Here is a 16,560-nt window from a genome sequence, read left to right on the forward strand (position 1 = left end):
TTGCGTTGTGGCCCTGACAAATTGGTTATATATTGGAAGATGTGGCGGGGAAGCCACGTCCTAGTTTCTGACATTAGTCTCCACGGATGTTCATCATCCGAAGCAGCTGCTGTAGGAGCAAGTTAGGGAACCTCTGAGAACGCAGAGGTAGCACTCATTTGCTCATGGCGGCACATGAATGCAGCCGCCCCCCAAGGAGTCCCAGCAACAATTAATTACAGTCACTCCATTCTGTAGAAACAACAGAAAACCATTTTAAAACTTTTGAAATTCTGTAGAGAGTGCATTTATTTTAAAATCTGTAGCTTATATCTGTGATATAGTAATACAAATGTGTGCATACACCATATGTGCGGTAGGTAAACTATTACCTTATGAATCAGAAAGGTCCATGTTCACAGCATCTCTGGTTAGTAGAAATCTGTCCTTCGCTACCCTGTTTTGGATCTGATTAAATATGCATCACACACACACACACACACACACACACACACACAGGTGCAAACTCCAGTGACTGATCAGAGGCTGACGTTCTACAGGCTAACTCTTTTGACTTGGTTGCTCGTTCATAAAATACTAATGCAATATACAATCCCCACGCAGACTTCGCTCTTCTCTGCAAAGTATGGAGACCCAAATGCTGCAAAGCTCGCTGTGGGCTCCTGGCTCAGAAAACGTGCGCTCAGCACTCTCCTGACATTATTAATGGCCCTGATGTACAAACCCAGAATAAAATAGAATTAAAATCCAAAGTTAATTTCAAGCTCCATTAGAAATTAAAGGTGTCGGCAAAGAAATCAATATTTGCCCAGTACAAAATGACTAAATTCAAAGCAATTAATTCTATTATTTTGTAACTTCTAAAAACTATAAAGGACCTTCAAACTATAAAGTGTTACCACGCTCACACATATACACAATATGTGACTAAAAATAATGACAATGATTTTTAGAAGCAAGACGCAAAAATCTATTTTATTACTTTGTAGCCATACCATGTAGCATACACACTAAAAATGTGTGTCTTAAAATAGAGCCAATGATTCTGTACAATCCATGGCTATTTCCAACAATTACCAACACTCGGTCGTAAATCTGGGAGGATTTAAGGGACAGAAACAAGGCAAAAGAGCAAAGAGATTTATTTAAATGGAATAGATATATCCATTTCCTTAATTTTACTTTCGTTTTTCCAGCTTTTTTTTTAAAGTATTGCTATAGATTAACAAACAAATGGCCTTAAAACACTGTAGTTCTAACTAGTATCAAGTATTTTGCAACCTGTAGGGTTATAGGTCATAAAAGACATTAAAGTAACAGTCAGTAAAAATTTTCTCATGACAGAAGGTGCTTGGGTGGCTCAGTAGGTTAAGCATCTGCCTTTGGCTTGGGTCAAGATCCCAGGGTCCTGGGATCAAGTCCTGTATCAGGTTCCTTGTTCAGCGGGGAGTCTGCTTCTCCCTCTCGTTCTGCCTCTCCTCCCTGGTCCTGCTCTCTCTCTCTCTCATTCTTTTTCTTTCAAATAAAATAAGTAAAATCTTCCAAAAAACAAACTTTTTCCTGTCAGAATCACTACCACTTCTTCCCTGTCATGCCTTTTGGGGTAAGTCTGAGTTAATAAATGGACCTTTCGCAGGTCCGAGAAGATCAGAATCCAACAGATCTGGATCAGACCTTGTAATGAGGGTGTGTCACTGGTTCCCTCCCCAGGTCAAGATAAGAAGCCTTGTAAGAACTAACTCGGGCATCAGTTACCGTTTCAGCATCTGAGGTGAACATTTGTAAAAGATAATGTGGGACAAACCATTGCTTTGCTTAGGAAACATCATAAGGCTTCTGGTTAAATCTTCCTCTTTTGTGGATCAAATCAGTCAATATGATGAAGGCTTAATAGCAAGAGACACGCAGGCAGGCACTGGGAGCTCGGCCAGAGAGAATGGAGCCAGTCATTGACGACAGCCTCCCTCTTCCGGTCGTTAATACTCAACTCCTTGACTTTCAGAAATGTTGTCCTTTAAAAAACTGAGATGTACTTTCCTTAAAAGCATGAGTCGTCCCATCGAGTGATAGAGAGTTGGGTTTTGGGAGGTGAGCTTCCTGGCCCACCAGCTCCTATTCTGTCTCGGTCATTGCTCCTCGAGGTTGCCCACTAGCTAGAACAGAAGCAAAGTTTTCCAACCTCTGCAGTGCATTTCCAACTCTCTAACTGCCCTCTTGTTCAGCATTTCCTTTCTTCCCATAGTATTTCGAAGGAGAGAGGATGCTGGAGTAAGACAGACAGGGGTGCCTGCCCCACACCCATTACTTCCTGTGTGTGTGGTCCAAGGTGGTGACTTGACCTCCTTGATCCTTGCTTTCCTCTCTTGTATAAGAAAAGTAATAATACTTACCTGGCCAGGTTTTGTTTTGTTTTGTTTAAGACTTTAAAACGTAGGTGAAGCAGATGTTCATTACGAGGGGTATCGTGGGCCCTCAACTGTAGTCACCATTGGTGTTTTCACGCAGCTCCGTTCCCTGGGTGTTCCTCTCCCTCTTCTATCAGACCTGCCCTCACAGGAGCACTGGGTGTCTCTCACAGTGCTCACAGGTGAACATAACACAAGGAAGAGTAAGGGAGCAATAAAATGCCAGAAATTAGAAAGCAGAGCTATAGAGAGGGGCGTAGGAATGGAGTGACAACTGTTTAAGAACTAGGACTCTTTCTGAACCTTTCTTGTAAATGCATCCAAACAGTCTGAACATGCTCTCTCCTCCTGTTGGTGGTGGGGACATGGATTCCAGCTTCCCATCTGGATCTGCTCTCATCGGTGACCTCCACATGGGCCAGTGGATGCCAGTTTATTTAAATGGGGCTTCTATGTTTGATATCACTTGCTTTCTTCTTATTGCAGTTTTCTTTGTTTTCTGTGGCTCAACTACTTCTCCGTTCTCGTTCACTTTGTTTGACCCCTTTGTTTGCAGTCTATGTCCTGCCTCACTCTTAAACGTTGGTGCTCCCCAGCTTTGTCCTCGGGCTTCTCTTCTCACTTACATACTTCCCCTGAATGCCTCTAACCATGTCTTCAAGTTCCATTTAAATGGTGAAAATTCCTTTGTCTGTCTTGCTTGTCCAGAACATTCTGCTGGATCCATTAAACTGTGACCAGCACACAGTAGGGATTTAGTAAATACTTGTTGAATGTGTGAACATCGCAGTATCCTACATGTTATATCCATTTCCTCATTCTACCCTGCCTTACTCTTCCTCCTGTAACACCCATGCATGTGAATGATACTTTGCAAACCCAGTCACTGAAGCAGCAATCAAAAACCCCCACGTCTGATCAGTCCCCAAGTTCAGTATGTTCTACCTCTGATACATCATTTATGTCCCACCTTCCTCTTGGGAGCTACGTATGAGCCCAGGCTCTCCTCACTCCAGAGTAACTGCAGAGACCTTCCCATTCCTGGTTTTAGAACCTTCAGTTTATCCTTTATGTATCTGCTAAACTGAAATTTCGAAAGAGAGAATCTGATGCCATCACTTACAAGGTTAAAACCTTTCAGTAATTCTTTAAATTTGTTCATCTAAAATTTGAGTAAGTTAATATCAAAGAGTGTTACATGATCTAGTTTCTGTCTGTCTCCCTGTTGTCCCCTCTTTCTCTCTTCCTTTTCTCCAGACACTTGGAGCACCTTAGAATGCTCTGTACGAGCCTCTGCAGAGAATGCAGTTCCTACTCTTCCTCTTCTGGTTAATTAACTTCCGAATGTTCTTCACTACTCTTCTGAAGATTCATTTCTTGCAGGGGACATTCTGCCATCCTGAGTCTGATTGAGGACCCCACGTTCTGTGCTCCCATGCCATGCTGTACATACCCTATCAAAGAAATAGTAACACAGAGTCACTAGATATTTGTTTCTTGATGTAAAATTAAAAAATGAAAAGAAAAATCCACGAAGTCTTATTTGACTTCTTATACCAAATCAAAGGACAGGACTAATGCAGTAGACTCCCAGCAGCGCTTGTTATATGATGACAGAGAATTCCATGCATGCCTAAACAGACACTCCCAAGGCTACTTATTGGTGGGACATTTGCTAGAAGGAAAGTAGTGGGCTCTTGCTATACTTTCAGTCTTCTCTTTCCGTGTCTCTTCCTTTTGTTGTTCTTTTCCTTTCTAATCTACATCAAATGAGCAAAGGTCTGATACCAGTGCTTTGGGAAATTTGTGGCAGGAGTGGGGTTCAATCACTGTCATTTTCCCCCTCAGTTATCCTTCAAGATAGTTTATATCTAGTTGTGAAAGGAAAAACGAGATTCCCAAGTAGAGTAATTTTAGGGCAGAAAGCCTCCTGGTCCTTGCTTTCTTCCGTGTAAAGTTAGTCTTTAATATAAAGCTTAATCCTTTCACGCTGCCTAGAATGTGTTCAGAGATTTTCTCTGCAGATTGTTTCATCTGCCAGTTAATTCCTGGGTACTTCTGGGAACTGAAGGGAAGAGGCATCTAAGTTGCAGTCAGTCCATCAGTCTGGGTTTTGTTTTGTTTTCTCTAAACCAATGATTCTTAAATTTTTGCTTGAAAATTATCTGAGTAAATCTATAAAGTACAGTTTTCAGGGCACCATTCCAAAAATTTCTGATTCATAAGATCTGCGATAGGCTCGGGGAATCTGCATTTTAACAAACTTGACTGGAAGATTCTAGAATATTCTAACGCAGATGGCTCATACCAATTTGAGGAGGCAGTGAACTTCCCTTTTATTCTCTCCATCCAACCAGAAGGTGGAGCCTCCCTGAGGGTCTACTGACTTTAACTCTTTCCTTCCCTTGACTCCATATTCACCAGATTCTGGGAGATAAAAGGCATCATTTTGTGTGGTCTCACAAAGTGAACTCACCACCTGTTCGACCTCAGCCTCGCAGTATCAATTCAGTCACTACCACATAGACTCTCCATTACCTTGAGATCTAAGAGTTTTAGTCACCTCGTCTTCACCAGGACACAGGGCATGGCCAAGAAGGAGGCTGTGGCAGAATACACTGCCAACAAGACCTCAGAAGGAAAGGGAGTCCCTTGGGGTCCTCACACCCCAGCCATGGGGTAGTGGATGCGTGAAGAAGAGGAGAGTATCAATTTTGAATGATTCGTTCCAAAATCTTTGTTTTCACATTGAAAGTGCGCTTGAGATAACCACAAGAAAAAATAAAATGTTCTCCCAGAGTGAAATCATGACTGATGCCAATGCAGAAGAGAGAAGAGTCCCCAAAAGTTTGATTTAAAAATGGCATTCAGAGATTTGGAATCATTACTAATTCATAATCCCTATGCAGTGCAACAATTAGTATGCATTTATAAGAGATGCATTAGATAATGATCTATGTCAGTGTTTGCAAATTTTGTTTTATCACAGCACTTCATTTCCAACATGTTTAAATTTCCTAAGTGTTCCTGTGACATGCTCACAGCTTACAAAATAATAACAAGAGAGGAGGCATCGTGTCCCATTGCAAATCCAGACAAATAGATGGCGAGCTGGTCTGGCTGTGCATACAGACGACTCTGGTCCTTTCTAATCTTTCACCCCTCTGGCTACCTTTTTCATGTCAGTGACAAAAGGTAGTACATTTAGTACATCCTGAATACCAAGCTGACACTTCTTTGAACCCTACCCGGCACTTTCTCCTTTTGTTCTGATCTTCATACACTATTTAAAGAGTGATACCAGTACCAAGAATTCAGAGAGTAAATGATTTCCCTCTTTAATTCTACGTTTCTTTAAGAAAGGAGTTCTTTCTTCCTCAAGCTGGTTTCTTTTTTTAATGAAAAAGCTAATTATCCTTTAAAGCAACATTTTTTTTGCATTTTGTAATAAAACTAGGAAGTAATTTAGTAACTTTCTAATAGTAAGTTAATGAGTTTTATCCACAAGCTAGTATCATGTGGTGCATATTTTTTATGTGTACATAATGTTTCTAAACTAAGCCCAGTTGATTTTTTTGTTTTACTTTTATCAGCAAGAAAGAGAGGCTAAAAACAGACTCATAGCTCCCCAATGTGCTTAATAGGAGTATTTAACAGCATCCAAACATAGTCACTGTGCACATGGAAAGCTTTTTGCCACAAAATGACAAGGATCAGACACAAATCACTATGTTAGGCATCAGAAAACCTTGTATTTCTTCTGTTCCCACTGTGCTGGTTGTCCTTGGCTAATACCTAACTTATTTTCTTGACCCTTGCATGACTGAAGAATGCCAGTAGGTAGTCTGAGTAGCAGGAGGTCCAGGCACCAATGTAAACCTACATGGAAGTTTGTTTCTTTGCTTGTCTTTAATCACACCCCGTAGCTTCATGAGGTAGATAATCGCCTTGTCAAAGCATTATAATGGACTGTGTTATATTGGGAGAGTCTTAATATGAAAGACACAAACTGGGCACATTTCTGAGGGAAGAAATAATGACTTGGATAAGGAAAATTATAGGCAAGGGATACCACCTAATGTCCATCATATCCTAAAACTCAGGGATGTCTGCTGCCATTGCCATGCCCAGAGATCGCAAGCACGTGCAGTGCACATGCATGTGGCATCAAAATTGTCCACACTCACATTTGCAGATGTGATCTTTTGAGATGGGGTTTTCTGGAACCACCAGGGACCATTTTTACTGAAAGAGAGAATTCTGAAATATTTTTTTACAGATCTAATCTTACATCAGCACTGTAAGAAAGGGCATCTATATGGACCAAAAGTTCATACAACGATACTGCCTGTGTTACAGTTTTGTCTTCTAGTTGGGCTGTCCGCAATATAGGTCAGAGTTTCAGATCTATCCCAGAATCTGGCCATATTCAACTTTCATAAGATACTTTTCCTGTAACTAAATTTAAAAAATCAAGGCAGTAGGAAAAATTTCATGATAATATCATAAAGAGAAATTTTATACATTAGTTAAATTTGTTAGCCATTAGGAAAGATAAGAATTTTTAATTCCTTTTTAGAGAATCTTAAATTGAATCTAAGTCAGGATACGCCCTTACTCTCCAGAGGCCAATATTTCCAACTTGAATATGACCTTTGGCCAACAATTCCATTTCTGGAATTGTATAGCAAGGATTGGGTAGACATATTTACAAAGATTTATGTATGATTTTCATCTCAGCATAGTTTTGGATAATAAGAAATAAGAGTACATTTTCATATCCATCAATAAGAATATAGTAAAATAAATGATAATATAATCACATCCTAGGAAGCCCTTAAAGTCACAAAGCAGAGCTATATTGTTTGACAGAGAAAACATAAAAAGCCTACTCTATGTGACATAGAAAATGAAACTAAGATCAGAACTCATAGTTTAAGAATATACATCCGGGGCGCCTGGGTGGTTCAGTGGGTTAAAGCTTCTGCCTTCGGCTCAGGTCATGATCCCAGGGTCCTGGGATCGAGCCCCACATCGGGGTGCTCTGCTCAGCAGGGAGCCTGCTTCCCCCTCCCCCTCTCTCTTGCCTGCCTCTCTGCCTACTTGTGATCTCTGTCAAATAAATAGAATCTTTAAAAAAAAAAAAGAATATACATCCATAAAATACAATAAACTTTTGAGTGACTTTTACCAAATGAAGGGATTATGTGTCATTTTAATACTCCTTTTTTGTGTTTTTATGTTTTGTCTTAGTTGTATTTAAATAAACTATTTTTATAATAAATGAAAAACATTTTCACTTTTTAAATGTGGTGAAGAGGAATAAAATAGAAATAGAAAAGACCAAACATTAAGTCCCTAATCATATTTGAAATATCTATTTATTTGTACAAATACCTAAATGGATTGTGAACTCCTCAAGGAAAGAGACTGTGTTAATTTTCTTTTACTCCCCATAGGGCTCTGCAAAAGGGCAAAGAGTAGACACATGGTAAATATGTTTTGAATAAATGTGTAGCCTCGGTTACATGGCTTTCCATCTCCGAGGCTCGTTTTTTTCATCCACAAAATAAACGTAAGGTTGTCTACCCACCTCACTGGGGATTGCTGTGAGGCCCAAACGAGACAGTACATGTTGCCTATAAAGCACTCCATGCATGCAAAGAAATATTCGTTTTAACCACAGTGGTTGTACTCACAGCTGTGGTGAAGCAGGTTGTGCCTTATCCCCAGGGACGGCTCAGGGCAAGATCATGAAGCCAGCAGAAAGTACCAGCTGCCCACCCAGGCCTGCCTTCTTCTCTGTGGGGACGCCCCTTTTCCTCTGTGCCATGTGCCTTCTTGCTTATCTCCAGCTCTCATCCGGATTTAATCTCATGAAAACTGGGACTCGGGTTTTAACTTGCTCCTGCTGGGATTTGCATTCTCACCAGAGAGAAGAAATTGCAATCTACTTAAAAACTGTACCATATGTATAGATTCTATCCTATAGATATCTGCCATATATGTTATACACACACACACTTTTATATATATAGTTTTCCAATTTTCTAACATATACACACACATATATATATAAAACATATGCATAGTATTAGAAATCTGGAAAACTACTTTAATCAGGACAAAGTCACAAACTAAACCAAGTCACATGCCCCAGGGAAGGCAGTTTATTGGAGTGTTTGGAATAGCATGAGGTTAATTAGGTCAGGATTCCTGGAAAAGTGAGATCTAACCCAAGTGAATTTGTGCGTTACGTTGATCGGAAGGAGAAGATCATATAGTCTAACAAGAATTTGCCCGCACCAAGCACAGAAAGGAGAAAGGGCCCTGCCAGTTTTAAGACCAAACCCCACCTTTGGTGCGTCTCTCCCCTCGCGCCCCACATCCAGCCCGTGAGCGCCTCACCACCTCCGTCCCTTCTGCTCTGGATCAGACACCACTGCCCCTTCCCCACGATGCCTCCTGCCCACTCCCACGCATGCCCGCTGCAGCCTGCTCTCGTCACAGCAACAAGGGTGATCCTGTGAAAGTCACGTCAGACCCCTTCTCAAAGACCACGGCCTCCAAGACCCTAACCTCTCCCCCTCCGCTGTTGGCTTCAGCCGCCCTGCCCCTTGCTTGCCCCGCCGCTCTCAGCTGGAGACCCGGATGTCTGGCTGCTCCAGGAGCATATCCGGGGTCGTTGCATCTGTGGTTCCGCAGGATACCCAGCTGCATGGTGAGCTCTGCGAAATGTGCCCTGTCTCTGTTGTGATGTCACCTTCGCACTAAGACCTTCCTTGACAACTGTATTCATGACGGTAATTACCTCACGTCAGTCTTCCTTCTGCTCTTTCCTGCTTCAGTTTTTCTTCACAACACTTTTCACTTTTTAATATGCCATATGATTTACTTAGTCATTGGCTCTCTTACTCGTCCCATGCAGCTGGAATATAGATCCTCCGAGTCCAGGAAGCTTTGCCTGTGTTGTTCATTTTTGTATCCCCAGCATTTAAAGTAGTGCCTGGCACATGAGTAGGTCCCTAGTAAATACTTGTTGGGTTACAAGTATTGGGAGCAACAAGGATACTAGTTTGAAGAGACGTGGCTGAAACTAGACTTACTAGAAGTTAGCTCAATAGATTTCCACTCGGAAAATATGAGGACTTGCACATTAAGATAGCACTTACGGGGTGGTATACTGATAATTATATTAAGAGTAGAAACTAACATAACTTTTAAGTATAGATCCTAAAATAAATAGTCCCCAATAACTTCTTCCTGGAAAATAAAATCTTACTCTATTTTTTTTTTATTTTATTTATATATTTGGCAGAGAGAGACAGAGACAGAGATCACAAGTAGACAGAGAGGCAGTCAGAGAGAGAGGAGGAAGCAGGCTCCCTGCTGAACAGAGAGCCCAATGCAGGGCTTGATCCCAGGACCCTGAGATCGTGACCTGAGTCGAAGGCAGAGGCTTAACCCACTGAGCCACCCAGGAGGCCCTAAAGTCTTACTCTATTTCTGTTCTTACAGCAGAAACAGAGGGATTTAGAAAAATCTAGATGAGTTAATAAGAGATCACAAATTTTTGAAATGTTACAAGAAAACTTAATAAAACTCTTAGAATGAGAATGGGAAAAATGAGCAAACAAATATTTCCAGGGGTTGATAAAAATTATCTACTGCTAATCATATGTTTTGTACTTTTTTCAAAAGCTACTCATGTGTAGAACGACAACAGCAAACGAACAAATTATTCATAGGCTCAGAATGACTCACTATGTACAGTTTACAAATTAATTAGCTTTGTCTTAATCTTTTCAATTGAAAAAGTGTTAAAGTGTTAGTTTATTGCTTACTTCAGTGTTAAAATGCTGGTTAATTGCAAAACAGTATTAGGGGCTAATATTAAAATTCCACTTACAAGCATCAGGGAAACAAAATACATTTAAGGCAAATCCAACTAACTTTCCTAAGGCCATGTGAGCTAAAGGTGATGCAGGTTACCAGCAAGCGAGAACACAGAGTTCCCAGGAAGTCTTTCTTCAGCCTAAATGGCATAAAGGGAAGAAGCAGTTGCCATTAATTTACATGGGAAAATGTTTGAGTGTTGCCAGAGACCCCAAATAACTTCCCTTAGGCTTTTCATATACCTTAGGACACATCTTTCGAACAGATGCAGCAGATAAATCAAGACAAAGCCCAGACGCTCACAGACACACCTCTGGTGGCTGGACACCGGGGCACTGAGTGTGGGTTCTGGGCAAGGTGCCGGGCTGTCTGGTGGCTGACACCGGGACGCTGAGGGCGGGTTCTGGACAAGGTGACAACTTGGGTGCCGGCCGTGGAACAGCTCAGCACAGCACAACGCTGAACGCTGTTTTAGCTTTTCGCCTGTTCCTCACAGAGGTGAAGATCTTAGGATTTCTTTTGATAGTGAAAACAGGTAGTAACATAGGTCTTTCATAAAAGCAAGAGGTCATAGCACAAACTTTTGAAAAGCGGGGATACTGGTACTGCTCTAATACAAAACCACACTCTGGTGATGTGTGTGGAGGAGTTTCTTCATTTGACTTACGTATGTATGGTCTGTTTATACACACCCTTCGTGGCGTTAGTTTTAGCCACAAAATCATAAATGGCGGTGAACCCTGCACTGGGGTTTGCAAACTCTGAGCCTTTAGCTTTAAGGGTTTTCTTCTTGCTAGCTCTCCTTGTCAGATAGCCGGATTCAGCCCCCAAATGTTTGTATTCAGGCCACCTTAAGAGGTGATGAATTTTATTATTCCCTGCATATTCTCAGATCACAATGCTTTGAAACTGGAGCTCAATCACAAGGAAAAGTTCCGAAGGAACTCAAACACCTGCAAGCTAAAGACCACCTTGCTTAAGAATGTTTGGATCAACCAGGAGATCAAGGAAGAACTGAAACAATTCATGGAAACCAATGAGAATGAAGACACTTCGGTCCAAAACCTATGGGATACAGCAAAGGCGGTCCTAAGGGGAAAATACATAGCCATCCAAGCCTCCCTCAAAAAAATTGAAAAATCTAGAACACATCAGCTGTCTCTACACCTTAAAGAACTGGAGAATCAACAACAAATCAAACCAACTCCGCACATAAGAAGCGAAATAATCAAAATTAGAGCTGAGATCAATGAGGTAGAAACCAGAGATACAGTAGAACGTATCAATGAAACTAGAAGCTGGTTTTTTGAAAGAATCAATAAGATTGATAAACCACTGGCCACACTAATCCAAAAGAAAAGAGAGAAAGCCCAAATTCATAAAATCATGAATGAAAAGGGAGAGATCACAACTAACACCAAGGAAGTAGAAACAATCATCAGTAGTTATTAGCAACAGCTATATGCCAATAAGCTAAGCAACCTAGATGAAATGAATTTTATTAAGGTCGGGAATCAGACAAGCTGAGGTATTTAAAAAGAAAATTATAAAATGGGATCTGAGGGCATTCACAGGGAGCTGCTCAGCTGCTGCAGAGACAGCCTTGCCTGCAGGGGCTCCCGAAGCCCCTCAGGGTCATGGTCATGGGGAACCTCCTTGTCAGGTTCCCACTGTGCTCTGAAGGAGCGACGGGTGTGTGCAAAATGGAATCAAAATATCAGTGTGATGGCCAGTGGCAAATGCTGGCAACTGTGAGAGAGGAAGTTCCGACAAGGCGCAAAAAAATCAATTAGCTGATGTCAGGAGAATGATTTTTAAAATACACAGTAATATATGGGCACTAGAGAAGCAAAACAAATGTGGACGGAAAGTGTAGGTCACTACAGAAAGCTGTTATGAACAAGAAGAACAGTACACAGAAAGCAAGCTTCGTTTGCACGCCCATCAAGAGAGCGCAGCATGGAATAAGCATGTCTGTCCGCATATTTGGTATCAGTTGTTCCTTTATTATAATGTTTAATTCAGGTCCCAGAAACTTAGATTCCTTAAAAAATAGTTAATTCCTTAGAAAATAGTTAGAAATAAGATTGAATGGAATCAGAGAATAGTTTTCTTTTTTCCCAGTCATTATAGTGTCTTTTTTTTTTCTTTCTTTTTTAAAGATTTATTCACTTATTTTAGAGAAAGCATACATGCAGGGGCCGGGACAGAGGGAGAAAATCTCAAGCAGACTTCACACTGAGCGTAGAACTCAATGTAGGGCTCCATCTCATGACCCTCAGATCGTGACCTGAGCTGAAATCAAGAGTTGGCCACTAACCGACTGAGCCACTCAGATGCCCCTATCATCTCAGTGTCTTTAAAAAAAAAGAAAGAGAGAGAGAGAGATGTGCACCTGGATGGCTCAGTGGGTTAAAGCCTCTGCCTTTGGCTTAGGTCATGATCCCAGGGTCCTGGGATCGAGCCCCCTGTCGGGCTCTCTGCTCAGCGGGGAGCCCGCTTCCCTTTTCTCTCTTTGCCTGCCTCTCTGCCTGCTTGTGATCTCTGTCAGATAAATAAATAAATAATCTTTAAAAAAAAAGATATATCGTCTCTTTAGAAAAAATTTTCAAGATGAGATGTGTAATAGGGAAATTTTCGAAAGAAAAAAGAACCACCTATTGTGTCACTGTCTAGAAATAACCACTGTTATTTATTTTGACACATTTTCTAGCTATTTTTTAGTGTGTATATATGTCAATTCCTTAAAATCAAATTTCATTTTTAGCAGTGAAAATGGAAAGATAAACTTATATCTGTTATGTAGCATCTGCATTTCATAATGGAAGAGGGAGTGAAAATACATCAAAGGTAAGAAAAATGAAACTTTTTAGATAAAAAGAACTAATAAAATTGATCTTAGTTCTCTGTGATGGCAAATGTAAGAGAAAAAAAAAATAATTGAGAAAAAGACAAGAAGGGAATGTGAGTGATTTGGGAGAGAAATAGAGCAGCAGGCGGTCGAGTGCGTGTGCGGGAAAGTAGGAAGTACAGCTCCGTGAAGAGGCAGGTGCATTTCCACACCAGAAACTTCCCTGCAGGTCTTTAGGTGGGCAGAGCTGTATGCTGCACTTGGTTTCAAGTGTTTTTATAAAGTTCACAAATGCTGAGATGCCTAGCACTGAACAAAAGAGGATAGCCTTGTTTCCAACCTTAGATGTCGTGCTTTGATTTCATTAACAGACCCTGTGTCAAGATCCTTTCGAAGAGACCTTATAAAAACAAACACCAAAACTTGCATTTTATTCTGACTGATGCTATATAGCAAATTACCACAAACTCATTGTCTAAAAACAACACAACCTTGTTATTTTACAGTTTGGGGGGTTAGGAGTCTGAAATGGGTCCCATTGGTTAAAATCAGGCTGTTGACAGGGCTGTTCCTTCAGGAGGCTCAAGGGAGACTGTCTCCCCTTGTCTTTCTCACCTTCTGGGGTGTTTCTTTGCTTGGGGCCCTTTCTTCCATTTTCAAAGCCAGAGTGGCTGGTCCAGTCTTTCTCATGTGCCATAACTCAGACATTGACTGTCCTGCTTTCCTCCTTCACTCATAAGGACCCTTGTGTTTATATTGGGTCTTCCCAGATAAGCCAGAATGACTCCCTCCTCAAGATCCTTAAATTAATCACATCTGTAAAGGATCTTCCACCAGGTAAGGGAAGAGATTCATAGGCTCCAAGGATTACAAGGTAGACCTCTCAGGGTGGCTTTTATTCTGCCTACCACAAATAGGAAGCTATATTCTGTGATTACTTTAAAGAAGAGTAAATTATTACGCCTGGGTGGCTCAGTGGGTTAAGCCACTGCCTTCGGCTCAGGTCATGATCTCAGGGTCCTGGGATCGAGTCCCGCATCGGGCTCTCTGCTCAGCAGGGAGCCTGCTTCCCTCCCTCTCTCTCTGCCTGCCTCTCAGTCTACTTGTGATTTCTCTCTGTCAAATAAATAAATAAAATCTTAAAAAAAAAAAAAGAAGAGTAAATTAATACAATCAAACATGTTCTCACCATGTTCCTCCACAGAAATTAGAAAACATTACACAACCGTACAAGAATCAGAAAGTGTTTACAAGTACCCTTAGGTCAGTATTTTTCCCGCTGGGGGGAGTCTTTCTTCCTTGTCTGCAGATCTGTCAATACTGTTTTAGCACGGGATTATTTTAAAAATTTCAAATCGGTTCACTTTTTTAGATCCTTATTTACCTCTCTTTTGCTTCTTTTCCTCATTGTTTTTCCACAATCCTGTGTTATGTGGTTATATTACAGAATAAAATATCAGGAGTATGGGAATCCAGGCTGTGAAAACTCAGTTAATTTTTTCATGAATTCCTATCCTTGGCCGTCAGTGAGGAGTTTGAAGATGTGTGTAGAATGTCACAGTAGTTCAGATCAGGGAGGTAGAGATTCTATAGAAATAACTTGTCTTACAGCTCCCTGTACAACATCAAATCAAACGAGCAGGAGATGCTTCCTACTTTTTGCAGGTTTTTCTCTGCAGAATGATCTTATTTGTCACGTTTGCACTTTAAATGCCTACTTTGAAGGAAGGCATCGCACACCTGTGTGTGTCATCTCCTAGGTTTCTACTTTCATGGCTTCAGCTTCGTACTCTGTCCATTAGGTGGATGACATGCAAAGGGGATGTCCTCTGAGTTGCTGGGATACGGGCACCCCGACGTAACAACCACGGGGAGGAACACCCGAATGCATTTGATGCCAGTCCTTCCATCCACTCCTAAGAGAAAGTCACAAGGGTTTATTGTTTCTCAAAACCCGTCAAGAGTGCTTGGCACTACTGTGAATTCTCACCTGCCTACAAGATGTTTAAAAATTTCCCAGAAAATTCTAATTCACTATTAATTTCTTCTACTAACGCATCCTTTTCAGTGTTTCCTGTCTTTGCCTAAGTATTCCCTGAAGGCCTCTGCTCAGTCTCTTTCTGCTCTGTTGGTGGGATTCTGTCAGTGGGAAAGTCAGGGACTGGCAGCCTCACTTACTGATCCCTTAGGCTGGCATTTCTGGCAGGCATGGGAGCGACAAATGGACAGAATATATCAAGGGATAGTTTATCCCTTTTCTTTTTTTTAACCTAGCATGTATGTTTTTATATAACATATTCTTACACAAATTTAAGTTGAGAGTTTGGTGTATAGATCTGATATAGTGTTATTTTCTATATTGAAGGAACAGAAAACTTATGGTGTCCTAGGCATTCTATATGGCAAGTGAGGTTGTGTGTGTTTGTGTGTATCAAAGACCCGAGAGCCAGAGACACACAAACAGAGACAGAGAAAATGAAGAATGAATAGAAACCACTCTCAAAGCCCTAGCTGTATCACCCACGTATATCAGGGAAGTGAGACTCTGGACACATCAGGAGACCTGAGCTAGCTGAGGATGTAGAGAACATATGCAGGGCTGGCAGGGGAACCAGGTGAGTTGATAAAAAGTCTGGATATCTTCAACTGAAGTCCTTGAACTTCATCCTGGAAGGTCTTAATTTAATAGGATTGTACTTCTTAACATAACAAGAGATGATTATGTTAATAAATTATACATAGAAAGGAAATAAATTTTCTGTGATCAGTTTACTAAAAACTATAATCAGTTTTTACTACATCAATTTAAGAATTTTTAAACATTCCAAATATGCCTTGTTTCCTTGAATTGTTTTACAGCAGAAACCTTTTCTGGTTTTGGCCCAGCGATTATAGGATCACAACGGACCAGGGTTCCCCAAACATGCTTTAGAAGATATTGTTGAAAAGTGTTACAGAAGCACGCAGATTCCTTCCCTTGGTTTTTAATCTAATCTGTAGTGTGACTTTGAGCAAATAACTTGATTTCTTTGGGTTTTCTTGTTTTTTGTTTTTTGTTTATGTTTTTTTACTTGCAAACCAAGGAAGTAGGAGAAACAAAATGGTCTCTATGCTCCCTTGTTCTAGTAGTCTATAGAAAATATCCCATAATCAGCTTGCCTGGAACATAGATACCAAGTTTGAGGTGAAGTTTCATCCGCAAGGATTGAAACAGTGACGAATGGCATATTTAAGAAAAATATATAATCAACCAGAGTACTCTGATAATGGCGTAGTGCACATTGCCTGGAGGAATCATTTTAACAAAGTCATGCTTTTAAAGACTAATTTTAATTTTTGCCTCGACCGTAAGGACGGACCAGCACCTGAAGTATATAGGCCAGTACATTCTAAGATGTATTTCAGTGT

General features: G+C 40.8%; 1 protein-coding gene across 1 annotated transcript in view; it reads left to right on the forward strand.

The window, feature by feature from the left end:
- Positions 1-16,560, forward strand: part of CNTNAP2 (contactin associated protein 2) — a 1,943,304-nt gene that overhangs the window by 1,196,825 nt on the left and 729,919 nt on the right. The gene's annotated exons all lie outside the window — the stretch shown is intronic.

This window comes from Neovison vison, chromosome 4 (assembly GCF_020171115.1).
Source record: "Neovison vison isolate M4711 chromosome 4, ASM_NN_V1, whole genome shotgun sequence".
NCBI classification, from domain to species: domain Eukaryota; kingdom Metazoa; phylum Chordata; class Mammalia; order Carnivora; family Mustelidae; genus Neogale; species Neogale vison.